Source organism: Mandrillus leucophaeus, unplaced genomic scaffold (genome assembly GCF_000951045.1).
Source record: "Mandrillus leucophaeus isolate KB7577 unplaced genomic scaffold, Mleu.le_1.0 Scaffold850, whole genome shotgun sequence".
NCBI classification, from domain to species: domain Eukaryota; kingdom Metazoa; phylum Chordata; class Mammalia; order Primates; family Cercopithecidae; genus Mandrillus; species Mandrillus leucophaeus.
Genome location: NW_012109253.1, coordinates 846635 through 868969, shown reverse-complemented (window position 1 = coordinate 868969; position 22335 = coordinate 846635). Strand labels below are relative to the sequence as shown.

Genomic DNA, 22335 nt, shown 5'->3' with positions numbered 1-22335 from the left:
ACTTAAGGTCACTTTAGAACATAGCTAATTCTGGGAAATCAGGCACATCTCAAATCTGATAAGAAAGTCAAGCACATAAGCATGCAAACACTCATAGGAACACATAAATAAATACACATACAATGGAAAAAAAGCATTGCAGCATTGCAGGCTGTTCTCTAACTCCTGAACTTGTTTTATTTAAACATGAGGAAGGTATGGTGGAACCCAGCATTAAACAGTGTTACTAGCATTTTTTTTTTCTTTCTGAGATTTAGACCTTAAGTACATCAATCCTTTTCAAACTATGCCAGGAATATTTAAAGCAGATTTTACCAGTTAATCTAGGCACATCCAGGCTTAAGTCTCTCTCTATTTGCTTACGCCAGTATAAATACATTCTAGAAGTTATTTTTTGTTGTTCTTTTTTGCTAGTTTGCTTGTTTTTCTCTGTTAAGAATTTTATTGATGATAACTTTTAGTAACTTGAGGAAATTTTTGAGTATTCACCTTTACTGTGGAGTTTTTCACGAACATAGGAATCTGGTGATATCAATTTAATCAAAATTTAAAACTCAGAGTACATATTACATCCCTCTTGACTTATTCCCCACCATTCTAAAAATCAGAGATCAGCCACTATGCAGTGGTGTCCTTTAACTTTTCAGTAATATAGATTTAAAACAATAAGGAAAATTCTCATATGAATTTGTGTTTATTGATGTTAACAGATGCACTTGGAGATTGGGTGGGAACTTTTCTAGCTCTGCCTTCTCTGTGTTTCATCCATTGTCATCACTTGGGGTTATTGAAGGACTTCCCTTCACGTCCTTTTATATTCTGATTCCTTATAAAACCTGAAGGTAATTAAAAAAAATTTTTTTTTGTTTTCTTCTGGTTTTTTTTGAGATGGAGTCTCGCTCTGTTGCCCAGGCTGCAGTGGCAATATCTTGGCTCACTGCAACCTCTGCCTCCTGGGTTCAAGTGATTCTCATGTCTCAGCCTCCCGGGTAGCTGGGACTACAGGCACGAGACACCATGCCCAGTTAATTTTTTGTATTTTTAGTAGAGATGGGGTTTCGCCATTTTGACCAGGCTGGTCTTGAACTTCTGACCTCAGGTGATCTGCCTGCCTTGGCCTCCCAAAGTCCTGGGATTACAGGTGTGAGCCACCGTTCCTGGCCTGGAGATAATTTTTAAAAGTCATTGGCTCCACTCACCAGATTTCTCTTTGGTTCCAAGATTATGTAGCCACTTTGCCCATAAACCTAAACCTATCACTGCCATCTCTTCATGCCATTTCTTCATCTTTAAGGGTATTTGCTCACAATTCTCTGTATAACACAGAGTAGAGAAATAATGGAAAATAATATTCTACTTCTAATGCTATTGCCTGCTTAGATTTATTTCATTTCTTCTAGAACCCCTTCACATAGGCCAGTAGTTATTTCTTGCCTCTTATTTTTTCTTTCTTTTCTTTTTTTATTTTTTCTTTTCTTTTCTTTTCTTTTCTTTTTTTTTTTTTTTTTGGTTGTTGTTGTTTTAGAAGGAGTCTTGCTCTGTCACCTGAGCTAAAGTGCAGTGGCCCGATCTCGGCTCACTGCAACCTCCCCTCCTGGGTTCAAGCGATTCTTCTGCCTCAGCCTCCTGAGTCTCCTGAGTAGCTGGGATTACAGGCGCCAGTCACCACACCCGTCTAAGTTTTGTATTTTTAGTAGAGACGGGGTTTCACCATCTTGGCCAGGTTGGTCTCGAACTCCTGACCTTGTGATCCACCTGCCTTGGCCTCTCAAAGTGCTGGGATTACAGGTGTGAGCCATGGCACCCAGCCTCTTTTTTTTTTTTTATAATAACTTTAGGTTGATGGGTACATGTGCAGGTTTGGTATATAAGTAAACTCTTGTCATGGGGTTCTGTTGGACGGATTGCTTCATCATCTAGGTACTAAGCATAGTACCCAATAGTTATTTTTTTGGATCCTCTTCCTCCTCTCACCCTCCACCCTCAAGTAGTCTCCAGTGTCTGTTGTTCCCTTCTTTGTGTCCATGTGTTCTCATTATTTAGCTCCCACTTATAAGTGAGAACATGTGGTACTTGGTTTTCTGTTCCTGCATTAGTTTGCTAAGGATATGGGCTCTAGCATCATCCATGTTACTGCAAAGGACATGATCTCATTCTTTTTTATGGCTGCATAGTGTTCCAAGTGTATATGTACCACCTTTTCTTTATTCAATCTACCATTGATAGGCATTTAGGTTGATTCCATGTCTTTGCTACTGTGAATAATGCTACAATTAACATGTGCATGCATGTGTCTTTGTGATAGAACAATTTACATTCCTTTGGGTATATATCCAGTAATGGAATTGCTGGGTCAAATGGCAGTTCTGTTTTTAGCTCTTCGAGGAATCACCACACTGCTTTCCACAATGGTTGCTCTAATTTACACTCCCACCAACAGTGTATTGGCATTCCCTTTTCTCACAACCTTGCCAGCATCTGTTATTTTTTCACATTTTAGTAATAGCCATTCTGACTGGTGTGAGATGGTGTCTCATTGTGGTTCTGATTTGCATTTCTTTAATGATCAGTGATATTGAGCTTTTTTTTCATATGCCTGTTGGTTGCACATATATATTCTTCTGAGATGTGTCTGTTCATGTTTTGCCCACTTTTTAATGAGGTAGTTTTTTCTTATAAATTGGTTAAGTTCCTTATAAATGCTGGATATTAGACCTTTGATAGATGCATAGTTGGCAAAAGTTTTCTCCCATTCTGTATGTTGTCTGTTTACTCTATTGATAGTTTATTTTGCTGTGCAGAAGTCCTTAAATTTAATTAGAACATATTTGTCCATTTTTGCTTTTGTTACAATTGCTTTTGCTGTCTTTGTCATGAAATTTTTGCCCATTCCTGCATCCAGGATGGCATTTCCTAGGTTGTCTTCCAGGATTTTTATAGTTTTGAGTTTTACATTTAAACCTTTAATCCATCTTGAGTTGATTTTGTATATAGTTTAAGGAAGGGGTCCAGTTTTAATCCTCTGCGTATGGCTAGCCAGTTATCCCAGAACCATTTATTGAATAGGGAGTCCTTTCCCCATTGCTTGTTTTGTCAGCTTTATCAAAGATGGTTGTAGATATTAGCCTCATTTCTGGGCTCTATTCTTTTCCAATAGTCTATGAGTCTCTGTTTGCACCAGTACCACGCTGTTTTGGTTGCTCTAGCCCTGTAGTGTGTAGTTTGAAATCAGGTAATGTGATGTCACCAGCTTTGTTCTTTTTGCTTAGGATTGCCTTGGCTATTCAGGTTCATTGTTGGTTCCATATAAATTTAAAAATCGTTTTTTGTTTTGTTTTGTTCTTTAAGTTTTGTGAAGAATATCATTGGTAGATTGATAGGAATAGTATTGAATCTATAAATTGCTTTGGGCAGTATGACCATTTTAATGATACTAATTCTTCCTGTCCATGAGCATGGGATGTTTTTCCATTTGTCAGTGTCATCTCTGATATCCTTGAGTAGTGTCTCTCACCTTCCTGCTTAGCTGTATTCCTAGGTATTTTATTATTTTTGTGTCAGTTGTGAACGGGATTGCATTCCTGATTTGACTCTCTGGTTGCCTGTTGTTGGTGTACAGGAATGCTAGTGATTCTAGTGATTTTTGTATGTTGATTTTATATCCTGAGATTTTGCTAAAGTTGTTTGTCAGCTCAAGGAGCTTTTGGGCTGAGATGGTGGGGTTTTCTATATAGAATCATGTCATCTGCAAACAAGAATAGTTTGACTTCCTCTCTTCCTATTTGGATGCCCTTTATTGCTTTCCCTTGTCTGACTTCTCTGGCCAGGCCTTCCAATACTACATGTGGTTGAGTTTAGAGTATGTGCCCTGTGGTGATGAGAAGATGGATATTCTGTTGTTTTGGGGTGGAAAGTACTGTAGAGATCTACAAAATTCATTTGGCCCAATGTTGAGTTCAGGTCCTGAATATCTTTGTTAATTTTCTGCCTCAGTGTCTGTCTCATATTGTCAGTAGAGTGCTAAACTCTCCCACTATTCTTGTCTGGGAGTCTAAGTTTCTTTGAAGGTCTCTAAGAACTTGCTTTATAAATTTGGGTGCTCCTGCATTGGGTGAGTGTATATTTAGGAAAGTTAGGTCTTCTTGTTGAAATAAAACCTTAATCACTATGTAACATCATTCTTTGCCTTTTTTTTTTTTTTTTTAATCTTTGTTGGTTTAAAGTCTGTTTTGTCTGGAACTATGATTGCAACCACTGCTTTTTCCTGATTTCCATTTGCTTGGTAGATTTTCCTCCATCTCTTTGTTTCGAGCCTATTTGTGTCACTATATGTGAGATGGGTCTCTTGAAGACAACATACCACTGAGTATTGCTTTTTTATCCAGTTAGCCACTCTGTGCCTTTCATTTTTTATTTTTACTTATTTATTTATTTTTAGACAGAGTTTCATTCTTGTTGCCCAGGCTGGAGTGCAATAGTGTGATCTCAGCACACTGCAACCTATGCCTCCCAGGTTCAAGCAATTCTCCCGCCTCAGCCTCCCAAGTAGCTGGGATTACAGGCACCTGCCACCATGCCTGGTTAATTTTTTGTATTTTTAGTAGAGGCAGGGTTTCCTCATGTTGGCCAGGCTGGTCTCAAACTCCTGACCTCAGGTGATCCACCTGCCTTGGCCTTCCAAAGTGCTGAGATTACAGGCATAAGCCACCATGCCCATCCTTTGTGCCTTTTAAGTGGGGTATTTATCCCATTAATATTCAAGGTTAGTATTGATACATTGGATTTAATCCTACCATTGTGTTGTTAGCTGGTCATTATGCTGACTTGCTTGTGTAGTTGATTTATAGTGTCACTGGTCTGTGTACCTAAACGTGTTTTTGTATTGACTGGTAACAGTCTTTCCTTTCCATATTTAATGTTCCTTTCAGGATCTGTTGTAAAGCGGGTCTGAACTCCCTAGGCATTTGCTTATTTGGCTATTTCTCCTTTGCTTATTAATATAGTTTGATTCCGTGTCCCTACCCAAATCTTATCTCGAATTGTAATCTCCACATGTCAAGGGAGGGACCTGGTGGGAGGTGATTGGATCATGGGGGCAGTTACCCTCCCACCAATGCTGTTCTCATAATAGTGAGGGAGTTCTCATGAGATCTGATGTTTTAAAAGTGGCAGTTTCCCCTGCACACACTCTCTCTCTCTCCTGCTGCCATGTAAGATGTGCCTTGCTTCCCCTTCACCCTCCACCATGATTTTAAGTTTCTTGAGGCCTCTTAGCCATGCATAAGTATGAGCCAATTAAACTGCTTTCTTTATAAATTACCCAGTCTCAGGTAGTATCCTAGCAGTATGAGAATGAACTAATACACTTAAGAAGCTTAGTTTGGCTGGATATGAAATCCTTGGTTAAATATGTTTTTCTTTAAGAATGTTGAATATCAGCCCCCAATCTCTTCTGGCTTGTCGAGTTTCTGCTGAGAAGTCTACTGTTAGCCTGATGGGGTTCCCTTTTAGATGACCTGCCCTTTCTCTCTAGCTGCCTTTAACATTCTTTCATTTCAAATTTGGAAAATCTAACAATTACATGACCTGAGGATGATCTTCTTGAGTAGGATATTGTACAGGTTCTCTGTATTTCCTGAATTTGACTGTTGGCCTCTCTGGCAAGGTGAGGGGAGTTTTCAGGAGTGATATGCTAAAATGTGTTTTCCAAGTGGTTTTCTTTCTCCCCATCTCTTTCAGTGATGCCAGTGATTTATAGATTTGGCCTCCTTACATAATCCCATATTTCCTGGAGGTTCTGTTCATTCATTTTCATTCTTTTTTAAAAATTTTTGTCTGGCTGTCTTGTTTCAGAGAGCCAGTCTTCAAGTTCTGAGATTCTTTCCCCAGTTTGGTCTATTCCACTGTTAATACTTGCAATTGCATTGTGAAATTCTTGCAGTGTGCTTTTCAGCTCTATACAATCTGTTAGGTTTCTTTTTAATACTGGCAATTTTGCCTGTCAGCTCCTTTATCATTTTATCATGATTCTTAGTTTCCTTGGATTGTGTTTTGCTGTTGTCCTAAATCTCAATGATCTTCATTCCTATCTATACTCTGAATTCTATTTGTCATTTCAGCCAACTCAGCCTGTTTAAGAACCCTCATTGGAGAACTGGTGCTGTTGTTTGGAGGACATAAGACACCGGCCATTTGAGTTGCCAGAGTTCTTACATTGGTTATTTCTCATCTCTGTGTATGGGTGTTCCTTTAACTGCAGTGTAGATTGACTACAGTCAGAAGACTTTTTTCCTGAATATTTTCATAGGGCTGAGGGTTTGTGCAGGGTCTTTATTTGTGGCTGACTTCTTATGTTTGGTTTTACAGGGTAGGTATGTTAGTGAGATATTTTTGGTATTGAAGCTGTGGGGTGTGACCCAGTAGGTGATGCTTAGGTGCTTCATGAAGGTCAGTGGGTGATACAATTTGATGACATACGATTCAAAACTGAGAGGCTTTAAGGAGGACAGAAGGAGATGAGGGGTTTTGTGTAGTGGTCAGTAGGTAGGCTCTTTTCCAGTCATGTGACTCCCCTGTATTTCCTCACGGTTGCAGCTTGGCTGTCTCTCAATGCTCTGAAAGTGTGGACTCCTCTCCCACTTGAGTGCTGGCTATAGATTGCAGCTTGGCACTCCTAGGCTGCCCACCACAGCTCTGGGGAGATCTCAGGGTTTATGTTTCCTCCCCAGCTTGCAGGCAGCAAAGGGAAGGACCTTAGCAGTGGTTGTGACTGAGGGTCTTTTACTTGTCTCCTGGGGACTCCACCCCACAGAGATGCAGGTCAGCAATTGCTGAGTGTGATCGACCCAAGATGGGGCAACAGTGCTGTGGGTCCAAGCTGGGGGTTCCCTGCCTGGTGACAAGCAGTAGGGGTGGGCGGGACCCGTGGGAGATGGACTGGTCTCTTCTCCTTGGGTTAACTGCAGTGCATTGGGGGTGTGGATGATGCACTTAGGGTCTTTGCTGTTTAATTAGTCTAAAGGTAGTAGGGGTAGTACCACTACAGAGGCAGTGGCAGACAGGCTTTTGGTTGCCCCTGGGGGCTCCAACCCCAAGAAATGCAGAGCCACTGCTTTGGGAATGTTCAATCAGTGAGGTGGGTGGCTGCATTGCTGGTGTGAGTTGGAGCCTCTACTTGTTGGGGAGCAGGGGTTCAAGGGCTCACTGAGAGGAGACACTGGTCTCCTCTCCATGTGGTCACTGCGGTGTGCTATAAGCTTAGGTATAACCCTCGGGCCCTTTGTTTCTTCCCCAGACTGAGGGGAGCAGGGTTAGAACTGCTGCTGTGGCAGTGGCAGAGGGACCATCATATGCCTCTGAGAGCTTTTCCCCTCAGGACACTACCTGTGGGTATGCTCAGCTGTGGGTGGGGTGACTGTTCCGTGGTCACGAACCAGAGGCCCTGCCTGATAAGGAGTAGGGGGTGGGGGTTCCCAGGAAAGAGAAACTGAACTCCTTTCCGTATGGTGGCTGTGGTGTGCTAAAGGTGTCAGCGTAGTGACTAGGACCTTTGTTCCTTCCCCAGCCTGAGGGCTGTTAGGGCAGTAGCACTGCAACTGCAGTGGGAGGGTTTGTGGGTTCACTCGGGGATTTCCTCTTCGAAGAAATGCAGGGGTGCCTCTGATTGAAGTGGTCAGGTGGAAACAGGGTGGTTGTGCTGGAGTGCCCGGTTGGGCAACCCTACCCAGTGAGGAGAAGTGAGGACTGGGACTTGTGTGGGGAACAGTCTGGCCACTTTTCTAAGGTGGGTGCTCTGTGCCGGCTGTCCGGACCAGCCCCTGGTACTCAGGGAGGACTTTCCAGAGGCTGGAGATAGTAAGGGCGAGGGCTGCAAGACAGCAAAGATCAGAACCCCCACCCTCTCATCCTCCCACCCCCACACACACTGGGAGTGCTGTCCCAGAGAGTTGTTGAGCTGTTACTGGCTCAATATCCCTGGCAGGGGGTGGGTAGAGACCCAGGCCAGGAGGACTCACCCAGTGAGGAGAAGCAGGTTTGGAGACTTGTGTAAAAAAGCAGTCTGGCCACTTTTCCATAGGGCAGCTGTGTTGTGCTGGGGGTCCACTCCAGTCACTGACTGGTCACCTTGCACTCTCTAAAGCCTGAAAGCAACAAGGGCTGAAGCTGTGAAACAGTGAAGATGGCCGCCTACCCCTTCCTCTGAAAGCTGCCTCTCAGGGATGTGTAACGCTGCTACCAGTAGCTGGCTGGAGTTCCAAGCCAATGGGTCTTAGCCTGTGGCCTCTGAAGTGCTATGGAGGTGTGACCTGCAGATCTTCGCTGCTCAGCTCCGTGGATTCAGCCCTTTTCATAGGAGTATGTATGGGGGTCTAACCTCCCACTTTGCTGGAGTAGCAGTTACTTGTGCCAGGAAGCCAGGATGCCAGGATATCTAAGGCTCCCGGGGCTCCGTGTACACCTGAGCTAAGACTCCCCAAAGCTCTGTGTGTGAGACTGAAGGCCCTAGTGGACGGGGTTCATGAGAGGATCTCCTGCCCCAAGAGTAGCAACGATCCCTGGGAGAAGCATTGGTCCGCAGTTGCTCATTCACTCACTGCTTCCCTGGATGGGGAGGCTCCCCTGGCTCCATGTTGCTCCTGGGAGGGCGGCTGTCCTGCCTTGCTTTTCTCCGTTCTCCATGGGTCAAGTTGTTTTCTTGATGAATTCCAATGCGTGTATCTGAATGTTTCGGTTGAAAGTGCAGTATGTACTTGCCCCATCTATTCTCTCTGTGAGAGTAGTACACACTGCTGCTTCTAGTTGAGCGTAAGAAAAATAAATACCCCTTTAACGTGTTTGCTAGAAGATAGAAAACACTGCAAAGAACAGAGTAGAATTCATATTCTTAAAAACAAATATGAAAACTTATTCTACTTTCCTTCTTTACAAATGAAAATAAGCATATTTATTGTCCTCAATGCACTTTTTCCTTTGAAATTATGATTCCTCAGAAATACCCTTGGGGTTAAGAATATCAGCTGTCACACACAGCTAAATCCTTTTAAAATTGTGAATTTTTCCCCACAAAGCTGAATGAACTACATCTTGACAGGGCAGGCAAAGCATTAAAGTAAAATATTTTTTCCCTCATTTTCTTTTTCTTTTTCTTTCTTTTTTATTTTGAGATGGAGTTTCACTCTTGTTGCCCAGGCTGGAGTGCAATGGCATGATCTCAGCTCACTGCAACCTCCACCTCCCGGGTTCAAGTGATTCTCCTGCCTCAGCCTCCAGAGTAGCTGGGATTACAGGCACATGCCACCATGCCTGGCTAATTTTTTTATTTTTAGCAGAGATGGAATTTCACTACATTGGCCAAGCCGGTCTCGAACTCCTGACATCAGGTGGTCCATCTGCCTCAGCCTCCCAAAGTGCTGGGATTACAGGTGTGAGCCACTGCACCCAGCCCCCACTTTCTGAGGTGAGATAAAGGAAGAGTTAATCATTCATACTCCTTTTCTTGGGTTCAGCTGCTACTGTTACCTCTGATGGAGGACCAGGGATTTCTGGGACTTGAACTCTTATTATAGAAGGTCAGATTAGCCTTATGCTGAACAGCAGCAGCTACCTGGGCCTTTCTCCCCTGAATAAAAGTTCTGAAGATCTAAAATGAAAATATGAAAGGAAAGAAATTATCAAGTTCTGTCTACTAAATATCTCAGTGGATTTCCTTAAACACTAGAGCCTCAACTGGCAGATTTGTCTTAAGGCCTTTGTTTGGAGTGTTTTCCTACAAGTCTCAATGTCTAACAAAGGCAGGCGTTCCCGGTCAAGCTCTGCCAAATTCACCATGTGACCTAGGACCTGAAGTGAACTTTCGTTTCTCCTATTCTCTCTCTTTCCGACCTTCCCTCCCTCCCGAGGCAATGCAGACAGGAACTCAATATATTTGGAGTTCTCCATAGGAAAAGAATTATTATTATTAAAACAATAAGCTATCAAGATAAATACCAATATATAATGCATATATATTCATCTATACATCAATATATACTAGCTTTCATATCTGTATTCTCTTTTTTATTTCTCATCCAGAACTCAAGAAGACATGTCTGTATCCCTTTTTTTTTGAAACGAAGTTTCACTCTTGTTGCCCAGGCTGGAGCTCAATGGCATGATCTTGGCTCACTGCAACCTCCACCTCCCGAGTTCAAGCAATTCTGCTGCCTCAGCCTCCTGAGTAGCTGGGATTACAGGCACCTGCCACCATGTCTGGCTAATTTTTGTGTATTTAGTAGAGATGGGGTTTCACCATGTTGACCAGGCTGGTCTTGAACTTCTGACCTCAGGTGATCCACCTGCCTCGGCCTCCCAAAGAGCTGGGATTACAGGCGTGAGCCACCGCACCCCGCCCAACATGTCTGTATTCTTAAGGCTGTGAAAGTGTCTTTACTATTTTGTTCTCTTAGGTGAGAATCTGGTCCTCACCCTACACTTTATTCCTCAGGTGAAGAGACTGTGTGTGTGTGTGTGTCCACTCAGGGAAGCATGAGGGCATTTGAATTCAGCTGAGCAGATTTAGTCATCTAGGAGCTGCTCCGTTAAGTGTTTAACACAATAGTTAACAAAACAAAACTAGCAGGAAATTAATCTGGAATTTCCCAGTAACTACATGTTTTAGATAAGTTTTTGAATTGAGTCCAAGATGATGTGATAGTGCATGTTCATAATTAACTAAGAAACTGGGAAAAGCTTTCTTAATCTAAAAACAAAGCCAAAAATCTTTCCATGCAAGGAAAGAAAATCTTAATTGATTAACTCATTAATAGAGCAGGGAAAAGAAAACAAAAGCAAAAGCGAAAAAACTAACTTGAGATCTGGCTGAACTCATAATGTGTATTTGTTTTATTTCCAGTTGCTGCTTACCCTCATTAGCTGTGCAAGACCGAAGGATTTTGTGCTTTCTCTTGCCTGGCAATTGTTCAGTCCAAAATTTAGCCATGTTGTTTTTGTGTTATTATCAGGAGCAAGAGGACATGTGTATTGGTGACAGAAGAGGGGTGAGAGGGCAGGGATGAGATGAATCTGATTAACTTCAGGGCTTATTAGAATAAATCTTGTAGGCTTGAAGAATCTAGAGAATCTTGTATGCTTGAAGAATCTTGTAGGCTTGGAGAATCTAGAGAATCTTGTAGGCTTGAAGAATCTTGTAGGCTTGGAGACTCTAGAGTTCTCTGAGAAATGGTAAATAGACTTTATAAATCCTGGCTGTGTTGCTGCTATAATCTTCCCCTGACATAATCCCAAGAAATAGAAACAAATAGAAATAGAAATCTAATAGAAACAGAACTATTTCCCAAGAAATAGAAAGTAAAACTGACAAAGCCAATGGAAAGAAATCAGTTTGGAAGCTGTTAATTTTCACGGGATCTGTGTTCAGTAACTGCCCTCTATCGGCTCCCCTGAATAGCACACTATAGAGGACGGAGAATCTGAAAGGCCTTTGTGCTGGTTTTCTTACGAACAGAGAGTTCATAAGCCGGGACCTTCTTCAGCCTCCAAGGTAAAGAAATTTGTGATCTCCAAGCTCCTTCTTGTATGTATTGTGAACGCCTCTGTCAGAAGAGAAACACCAAAGCTACTCACCTGGAAATGTTGCAGTATGAAGGCCAGGTATTTGTTCAAGACTTTATTTAAATGTTAACTTTGTTAATGAATTTCTTTGCTAACTTCCCCTGCTTTATTTTCATGCCAAAAAACAGAGAGGTGCAGAGAACAGAACTCTGCACCACAGTCTAAAAGTGTTAGTTTCAGGCACAACACTGCTGTTTTTGAGCTGTGGGTCCTCAGACAAGCTATTTTAGCTTTCCCAGCCTCAGATTCCCACTTGCCTGCTTCTTCACCACTTCCTGGGGGGATAAGAGAAGACCAAATGATATGTTCGTGAAGGTGCTTTGCCACTGGTGTGTACCCTATGCAGACATGAAGCAATATTGGTAGTACTTTATAAAAGTAAGACGTCATTTTCTCATTCACAGGACTGAGGATTAGAAAGAATAATGCTGAGTTTCTGGCTGCCTCTGCTTTTGAGGACCTAGGAGGCATTCTGACCTAAAGAGAGCAGGCTCTGGGGTCAAACATAAATGTAAACACCGTTAGTGTGACCTTTGCAGATCATTTGTCTGCCCTGTGCTTCTATTATGCTATCTGTCTGCAAAGTAAAGAACTTCTTTACAAAATGCCTCATACAAGTGTAAATACAACAAATAAGTTCCATCTCTAAAGTTCTTCATAGAAAACAGAATTATAAGATGCACTCACTATCCAAGAATAAATGATACCAGGAAAGGGCAAAAGTTAATTAATCCTCTTACGATAAAGAGCACATTTCAAGGTAAATAATAAAAATAATTATCTTAAAGTTAACAAAATGTATACGGTTATTTGCAACTATGCATTAATTCTTAGGCTGAAGAATGTTGAGGAGTTGATTTGGCATGAAGAGGACACATTTTCTTGGACAAAATTATAGGATGGCACAGTGCGACTTTGTTCAGCTCATACAACCTTTGTGTAACACCATCGAAGGGGATCATTTTACCAAAAACTTTTTTTTAGTCAACGGTTTTTATCAGTTTTCCAAAGGGATTTAAACAATTCTTTGACATTTAAGCTGGTACATTTTGGAAGTATCTCTGGTATCATCATCTTTACCCATTACTCTCCTTTAGTGTTAATTTATATGATTCCTTGTCTATTTTTTCTTCTTCAGTTTTCACCTAGTCATTGACACGTGACTATACTTGACATTGGAGCAGTTCTCCAACATTATTTTCATCAATTTCATGAAATTCTGCATCTTTTGCAAGAATTACAACTTCACTTTACCATCTATCTGACTTGTGTTGTCAGATGTTTACAATATTCTATAAGTAGTAAGAGTTAGGCTGAAAAAGTTTTGACTTATGATCAGGGATAGTCATTCAAGCTAAGCAGAGAAGGTTGTTTGAAAGGGGAAAAATTTTATGGATATTCAGTTCATCAGTGAATACTTTCATTTAATGGCAAATATTCCTGTATAATCATATTCTAGAGGAATTTGAGTAATGAAAACTCAGATAAGAAGGAGTCTCTGGGCCGGGCACAGTGACTCACACCTGTAATCCCAGCACTTTGGGAGGCCGAGGCGGGTGGATCACAAGGTCAGGAGATGGAGACCATCCTGGCTAACGTGGTGAAACCCTGTCTCTACTAAAAATACAAAAAATTAGCCGGTCGTGGTGGTGGGCACCTGTAGTCCCAGCTACTCGGGAGGCTGAGGCAGAAGAATGGTGTGAACCTGGGAGGCAGAGCTTGCAGTGAGCGGAGATCACGCCATTGCACTCCAGCCTGGGTGACAGAGCGAGACTCCATCTCAAAAAATAAATAAATAAAATAAAATTAAAATTAAAATTAAAAAGGAGTCTCTGATAATGACTTTTTTTTTATCCAAGAATTCCTTTTTGCATTTTTGGTTAAGTTGTAGTGGATTTAGGCTGAACCACATTCACTCTCATAAAGGACCTGCATTTACTTGTCAGTTCCCAACCTGGGTGAAGGGGTGCTAACTTTGCCCAATAAGATCAATTTCATTAGCATGGTGTTCTAAATCAATGTCTCTTAAACTCCAGTCTGTGCTATTCTCTTTATTAATATTCTGCAAACATATGTAAAATAAAACTATATTTTAGTAGTTTGATGTCAAACAAAATTAAAAGTGATGATTCATTGAATTCATTATTTCTACCAGTAAAGAGAACAGTTAATTTTTTGTTATGTAAAAAGCCAGTAGTTTAATTAAAAGACATCACTAAGAGTGAAAGACTGGGGGCCGGGCGCGGTGGCTCACGCCTGTAATCCCAGCACTCTGGGGGCCGAGGCGGGCGGATCACGAGGTCAGGAGATTAAGACCATCCTGGCTAATATGGTGAAACCCCGTCTCTACTAAAAAATACAAAAAATTAGCCGGGTGTGGTGGCAGGCGCCTGTAGTCCCAGCTACTCAGGAGGCTGAGGCAGGGGAATGACGTGAACCCGGGAGGTGGAGCTTGCAGTGAGCCGAGATTGTGCCACTGCACTCCAGCCTGGGTGACAGAGTGAGACTGCTTCTCAAAAAAAAAAAAAAAAGAGTGAAAGACTGGGAAGAGATATTTACAATAGATATATCCAATAAAAGGCTTGTATCCAGATTTCTGCCTAATTTTTGAAAAGAAAGGCTGGGCATGGTGGCCCACAACTGTAATCTCAGCACTTTGGGAGGCTGAGATGGGAAGATCACTTGAGCCCAGGAGTTTGAGACCTACCTGCATAAAATAGTGAAACCCTGTCTTTACAAAAATACAAAAATTAGCCTTGCATGGTGGTCGCACTTGTAATCCCAGCCACTTGGGAGGCCAGGGTGGGAGGATCACTTGAGCCCAGGAGGTTAAGTGCACATCACTGAGCTCAGGAGGTCACCTGATCTCAGCTCACTGCACTCCATCCTGGGCAACAGAATGAGACTCTGAAACAAACAAACGAACAGAACAACACTTTAACAGGCACTTTACTGTATCCAAAAAGGGTATCCAAATTACCAATAGACATATTACCATCATTATTAGTCATAAAGGAAATCAAATTACAACCTCAGTGAAATACTGCTATACCTGTGGCAGACAACTAAAATGAAAAGGACTGACAATGCACGTGCTGGCAAATATGTCGAATAACTGGAACTCTCACAAATTGCTGGTGAGACTATAAATTGTAAACCCACTTTGGAATGCTGCTTGACAGTAACTATTAGGTTGCTGCAAAAGTAATTGCCATTACTTTTTTATTTTTATTTTTTGAGATGGAGTCTCGCTCTGTCACCCAGGCTGGAGTGCAGTGGTGTGACCTCAGCTCACAGAAAGATCCGCCTCCCAGGTTCACGCCATTCTCCTGCCTCAGCCTCCCGAGTAGCTGGGACTACAGGTGCCCAACACCACGACCGGCTAATTTTTTGTATTTTTAGGGGAGACGGGGTTTCACCATGTTAGCCAGGATGGTCTTGATCTCCTGACCTTGTGATCCACCCACCTCAGCCTCCCAAACTGTTGAGATTACCCACATGAACCACCGCACCCGGCCACCATTACTTTCAACGGCACAACCTGTAATTACTTTTGCACCATTCTAATACTAAAGCTAAATATATGTATACGTTATCATCCAACAATTCTACTTTTCAGTATATACCCAAGAGAAATAAGTGCTTATGTACACCCAAAAGGCAGGTACAAGAATGTTCATAGCTTCTTTTTTTTAAAAGCCAAACTAGAAACAACTCAATACCCTAGAATGGATGAATACATTGTATTATTTTCATACAGTGGAAAACTACATAGAAATGAAGATGAACAAACTACTGAGATATGTACCAATGTGGCTTAAAAAAAAAAAAACAGACACCAGAAATATATAATGTATGCCTTATAAGAAGTTCAAAGCAGACAAAATTAGTCAGTGGTGATAGAGAGAAAATCAACAATCATCCTAGATGGGGATGGCATTGGCTGGAAGGGAACACAGTGAGCCCTCTGGGGTGCTAGAAATATTTTATTTCTTGATCTGCATGGTGGTTACATGGGTGTATATAAACATTCACTGAGCTGTACTCTGAAGATTTGTACATTTTTAATGTAAAATATATATAATTGCTATATCATTATTTTATATATAATCATATGTAAATATGATTGTATAATTTTTTAACTTTCAAGTTCAAGGGTGCAAGTGCAGGTTTGTTACATAGGTAAACTCTGTTGTATAGAGTATTTCATCACCCAGATTTTAAGCCTAGTATGCATTAGTTATTTTTCCTGATCCTCTCCCTCCTCCCATCCTCCACCCTCCAAAAGGTGCCAGTGTGTATTGTTCCCCTCTATGTGTCCATGTATTCTCATCATTTAGCTCCCACTTATAAGTGAGAACATATGGTATTTGGTTTTCTGTTCCTGCATTAGTTTGCTAAGGATTATGGGCCCTGCATGCTTTAGGTATTAAGCCCCACATGCATTAGGTGTTTGTCCTAATGCTATCCCTCCCCTTGCCCCCACTCCCCAGCAAGCCCCATTTGTGATATTCCCCTCCCTGTGTCCATGTGTTCTCATTGTTCAGTGCCCACTTATGAGTGAGAACATGTAATATTTGGTTTTCTGTTCCTATGTTAGTTTAAGATAATGACCTCCAGCTCCATCCATGTCCCCAGGCATAAGCCACCACACCCAACTGATCTTGTTCTTTTTTATGGGTGCATAGTATTCCATGGTGTATATGTACCACTTTTTCTTTATCCATTCTATCACTGATGGGCATTTGGGTTGATTCTATCTCTTTGGTATTGTGAATAGTGCTTCAGTGAACATATATGTGCATGTGTTTTTCTAATAGAATTATTTCTATTTGTTTGGGTATATACCCAGTAATGGGGTTGCTGAGTTGAATGGTATTTCTGTTTTTAGGTCTTTGAAGAATTGCCACACTGTCTTCCATAATGGCTGAACTAATTCACACTCCCACCAACAGTGTACAAGCACTTCTTTTTCTCCACAATCTTGCCAGCATCTGCTATCTTTTTTTTTTTTTTTGAAACGGAGTCTCACTCCGTTGCCCAGACTGGAGTGCAGTGGTGTGATCTCGGCTCACTGCAAGCTCCTCCTTCCGGGTTCACGCGATTCTCCTGCCTCAGCCTCCCGAGTAGCTGGGACTACAGGCACCTGCCACCACGCCTGGCTAATTTTTTGTATTTTTTGTATTTTTTAGTGGAGACAGGGTTTCACCGCGTTAGCCAGGATGGTCTCGATCTCCTGACCTTGTTATCTGCCCGCCTCAGCCTCCCCAAGTGCTGGGATTACAGGCGTGAGCCACCACACCCGGCTAATTATTGTGTTTTTAGTAGAGGCGGGGTTTTACCAGGCTGATCTCAAACTCCCGACCTCAGGTGATCCACCCCCACTCAGCATCCCAAAGTGTGTGAGCCACTGCGTCAGGCCCAGACTTTGTATCTTTTGAAGGAGTAGCTGGAGAGGGCAGGATCAAAATTGAATGACATGAAAGTGTACTCCCCTCCACCCGCCCCTTATAAGGAACCCCTTATGACTAGCACCCAAGACCAGTACCCACAGCCTAAAAGGGAATTTCAGACAACCCTACCATAGAAGTAGTGAAGAAACTTTGATTTCTAATCTCCTAGTGGATACAGTGAGGATTCCATTTGTGGGCAATGAGGATGCTGGGAGTTCCTCCATCACAGACTAGAGACAGCACTTAAGATTCTGTAACTTTGGGAAGGGTACCAGCCTTATAGAAATTCCAGTGGGGCAACTGCCTCTTGAAGCATGCTTAAAGTCTCTAACAGATTTATAAATGCCATTTTCTGATTGGTATTTATATCCACAGCATAACACTGTCCAATGCATCAGGAGGCCTACGGAGATTTAAAACAGTAGACGTAAGATCAAAAACACTGAAAGAAAAGGGAAAGGACAGCAGAGTAAGGAGGCTAAAGAAATGGTGATGCAGTCTTCTAAAAGATGTGAATGGGGAAGGAGTAAAAGAGAAGTTTAGATCCAAAACGAACAAAGAAGTCAAGCATTAAATTCCAAATGAACAGGTATACAGAAATGAAAAGTTAATGAAATCATTGTATTATCACAGTCCAAGGGCTCAAGATGGAATTTAAGCTTTTTCTCCTTCACTGGCTTCATCTTTTGGCAGCCAGTCTAAGAATCTCTGAAATTCACATTTTTCAGGAGATTATCTCTATCCTGAATACCTGCAGACCTAACCTAAACTGCTATTTATTTATTTCTGTGAATTTCAAAGTCATAGCATTTAGTCTTAACTGGCCTTGAATTTTCTTCTTTCTTTTTTCTTTTTTTTTTTCTGAGACAGGGTCTTGCTCTATCACCCGAGATGAGTGCAATGGCTCAATCATGGTTCACTGCAGCCTCGACCTCCTGGACTAAAGCAATCCTCCTGCCTCAGCCTCCCAAGTAGCCAGGACTACAGATGTGCAGCACCACACCCAGCTAATTTTTGATTTTTTTATAGAGACGGGATCTCACTATGTTGCCCAGGCTGGTCTCAAAGTTTTGGACACAAGCCATCCTCCCACCTTGGCCTCCCAAAGTGTTGGGATTACAGGCGTGAGCCATTGTGTCTAGCTGGCCTTACTGATAAGGTTCTGTTGCTGGGAGGGTATTCTACAGCAGTTCATGCTGAGATTTCTAGAGAGCACCAGTGTCACTACTAACTATTGATTTCTATTTATTTCTTATGGTTTTATGATTCCTTGGCTTGAGACAACAGGCTGTATTACATCTTTGTGTTGGACTTTGTCAGTACCTGTCATTCACCCTGCTCATGTTAAGTATCATCATTGCAAGGTGATGGAATGAGAGAAAAGCACAAAGCTCTAAATGTTGGTTCTTGGATTTTAACCTCAATCCAGTAGGCTCATAACCCTCTCTTGGTTCAAAGCCATACAAGTACACATTCCTTGCTCTCCAATATTTAACTGGCATCCATGGAGAAAGTACAAAGGCCAACAGGATAGCTGTGTTTTACTTCCTCTGCCCTGAGGCACAACTGGATCTAGCACCAAGGAGGGCAGGATTTAACAGACCAGCACAAGACGAATCAATTTAAAGAGGTAGTTTGAACCGGGAATAAGACTTCAGTGTAGACTACAACTGAACAGAATAAAAATCCATTGTGGTTCTTCATTGAGAATAGGGGTTTTGGCCACTTGTAAAGTAATTAAACCCTCACTAATAACAAAGATGCTCACATAGAGGATGAGAATCTGCTTGGTATGAACACAGTTGTTGGAGCCTGAGGAAAATCTGGCCACCAGCAAACCACACCCTGAGTCTTTCCAAAGAGAGAACTGAGCTTTTGCCCTTCTGGCCCGTGACTGGTAGATTTACACTGCAGATCAAAGGTCTCTCTCAACTATCAAACTACTTCCAAGAAGTCATAGACCTTTAAAAATAAGGACTAGTGACTTCATACAGGCTAGTAAAAATACTTTGGCTATAGCCCTTCACGCATGTGTGCTTGGGTACACATACACACAGGTGGAGCTCAATAAATGTGGAATGATTAGGTATTGATCAACAGTGTTTACTATATGAGTTAGGTCCAGACACACCATCTACCAATCATCAATTCAAATATCCATGCCCAATACCAGGCAGCCAATCCACCAGCTCATATTTTCTTATTTTAAAGCAGAGATTCTCAAAGTGTGGTCCCTTGTAGCATCAGCAGGAACTCAGAAGTGCCACTTTGGGGGCTTTTGCATTGAGGCCCAGCAATTAGTATTTTAACAAGCCCTACAGGTGATGTTGATGCACTGTAAAGCTTGAAAATCACTGTTTCAGAGGCAGACATGCGAAAACAATAGTGGGAAAAATAATTCAAATTCTTTTGCTTCACTTCAGCTGGGACAAACCAAGGTATCAAGTCAAAGTAAACTGCGAATGGTATTATTTAAAAATATCTGTTTCTTTTTCCTTTTTTTTTTTTTTTTTGAGATGAAGTCTCGCTCTGTCACCAGGCTGGAGTGCAGTGGTGCGATCTCGGCTCACTGCAATCTCCGCTTCCCGGATTCAAGCAATTCTCCTGCCTCAAGAGAGTAGCTGGGATTACAGGCACGCGCCACCATGCCCGGCTAATTTTTGTGTTTTTAGTAGAGGCAGGGTTTCATCATGTTAGTCAGACTGGTCTCAGTCTCGTGACCTCGTGATCTGCCCATCTCGGCCTCCCAAAGTGCTGGGATTACAGGCTGAGCCGCCGCACTAGGCCTAATAATATCTATTCTATTTTCTCAAATTGATTGCCATTTTTTGATTGGCAAGTTCATGCTAATCAAAGTGTTAAGTGGGAATGCAAGTCGATGAGTCAGCCATCCAAGAATACACTGCAAGCTCTAAGCCTGTGTTTAGTTTCAAACCACCCCCCTGCACGTTACGAAGATCTTGGTATAATGCATCACATCAAGAGAAAGGCACAATGTATTTCCCACTCATTGAATCCAAAAGCTGATTTTTTTTTTTTTTTTTTTTTTTTGAGACGGAGTTTCACTCTTGTCGCCCAGGCTGGAGTGCAGTGGCACCATCTTGGCTCACTGCAACGTCCGCCTCCTAGGTTCAAGTGATCCTCCTGCCTCAGTCTTCTGAATAGCTGGGATTACAGGTGCCCACCACCACGCCCAGCTAATTTTTGTATCTTTAGTAGAGACGGGGTTTCACCATGTTGGCCAGGCTAGTCTCAAACTCCTGTCCTCAGGTGATCGAGCCTGCCTTGGGCCCCCAGAGTGCTGAGATTATAGGCGTGGGCCACTGCACCCGGCCCTGGACCTTATTTTCTGATGTTAAGTTTGAGTTCTGGGTTTAGTTGGGCAAGAATTTCCTTCAGCTGCCATCAATCCTGGCTGAAGTTAACCCCTTTCAATAACTGACCCGGGGGGAAGAAACACCAAATTTACTTACTATCTGTTAAACATTCAAAAAGGAAGCAGATGATCAAGTCAATGAACAAAAAGCTGCATGGATTAGACAAGAACATATAACTTGGCTGTAAGATGATAGAGAAGGAAAAGACATCTCATGCGGGCTTCTCCTTCAGAGAAATGGGAATCTCAGCTTATTAGCAAAAACAATTTGGGAGCTTACTACTTTAGCTCAGAGACTATAAACTAAACCTCTATTGAGCAGGTGTGTGGGGTGTGTGTGTGTGTGTGTGTGTATGTGCACAAAGAGGAGCAAGAAGGGATGCTTGGAGCAGGAATCATGTCTTCAAGTGTTGAACAGCTTCCCAATGCAATCAATAAGGACACACCGTAGAGTCTGACATCAATGGCAATGCTCTGTGATGTCTACTACCACTGCCTTCTTCCAGCTGAAGAGGAAGTATCCTGTACCAGCCCTACTGTTACTGCAAGGCAGAGGTACCCGTTGTAGGTCATGAAGATGAGCATGAGGAAGTAGCTTATGACCACCTGGATGATGTGCAGCACTGTTTGTAGGAGGTGAGGAAAGCTCAGCATCTGCTGCCTAACAGTTTTGTGTGTCTCCATAAGGATGGTTCCATTTGGTCCTGGGACAGGCATGGAATTGTAGCGAATGCTGACTTGTGACTTACACAGCAGGCCAGGCTGTCTCGGGCTATCTTGAGTCCTTCATAGAACATTGCTAGTAAAAACACTGCCACAAAAACTCCAGCCATTTCTCCAGCTGTATTGATCACCAAACCAGAAAACAGTTATTCCACATTCTTAAAGCCAAAGTAGAAGGTAATAGGCATCATCATCTTCATGTTGCTGTCTCTTCCATCATGGGAGTGTGAGGCTGAAGTTGTTGGGTGATGGTAAGAAGGCTGCATGGTACTATTGGAGCCCATATAGCTCATCCCCATATGATGGGAATGATTCATTTTTTCCAGGAAAAGTTGAGAGTCAGCAGAAGATTCTTCCCAGGTTGAGTCCAGCCACGAGCGCCTCTCTCTCCAAATCTTAGCCTGTCACCCCCTCCCGACTCCTCAAATGGCCCCTCCACTTCTACCCAGCTCAACGTGTCCATGACCGCCACTGAGGCTGAGGATTTCCAACCCCCAACATTCATAATTCTTAATAGTGTAGCATATTTATAAAGATTGGAAAGACATTTAATAAAATGTTAATGATAACATTGTGGGTTTTATTGCCTTTATGCTGTTCAATATTTTTTCAGTTTTCTATGATGAACATGTCTTAATTTATAAACTGAAAAAAAAATACATGAACAATGTTTTAAGGCATCTGCTAAAATATTAACTAAAAATAGTATCCCATTTTAAATTCAATTCACTGATTCATAATGTTAATATTAAATATTTTTTCTTTTGTGTACCTTTTTAAATAAAAGAGAATTAAAAATTATCTTTTTGGATTAATAATACTTGGATAATATTCACAAAAGTATGTATTTTTTCTTTTATTAAAACCATACACAAAATCATAGCATTCTTGCTTTATTTTAGAGCAGTTTAGCCTGTGTTAAGCATTTCAGCTGAAGTCTGGCTGCTTGAGTTTATAGACTTAGCTCTGCTACTTCCCAGCCCGTAACTGTAGAAAACAACTTCCCCTCTCTAATTTTTAGTTTCCTTTGAATTGGAATCTTAATAGCATCTATATTAAAAAGCTCATAAAAAAGCAATTTTATCATCATTGCCATTATATATGATTAACTTGTTTTTGATTTATGTCTCTGTGGGTCTAGCAATATTATTTAAAGAGAATTTTGAAGTCTGT

The 22335-nt window shown here is 41.8% G+C and overlaps 1 pseudogene; it reads right to left on the bottom strand.

Annotated features, from left to right (window-relative positions):
* Positions 1–20899: 20899 nt before the first annotated feature.
* LOC105530891 lies at positions 20900–21551 on the bottom strand (annotated as a pseudogene).
* Positions 21552–22335: the final 784 nt, after the last annotated feature.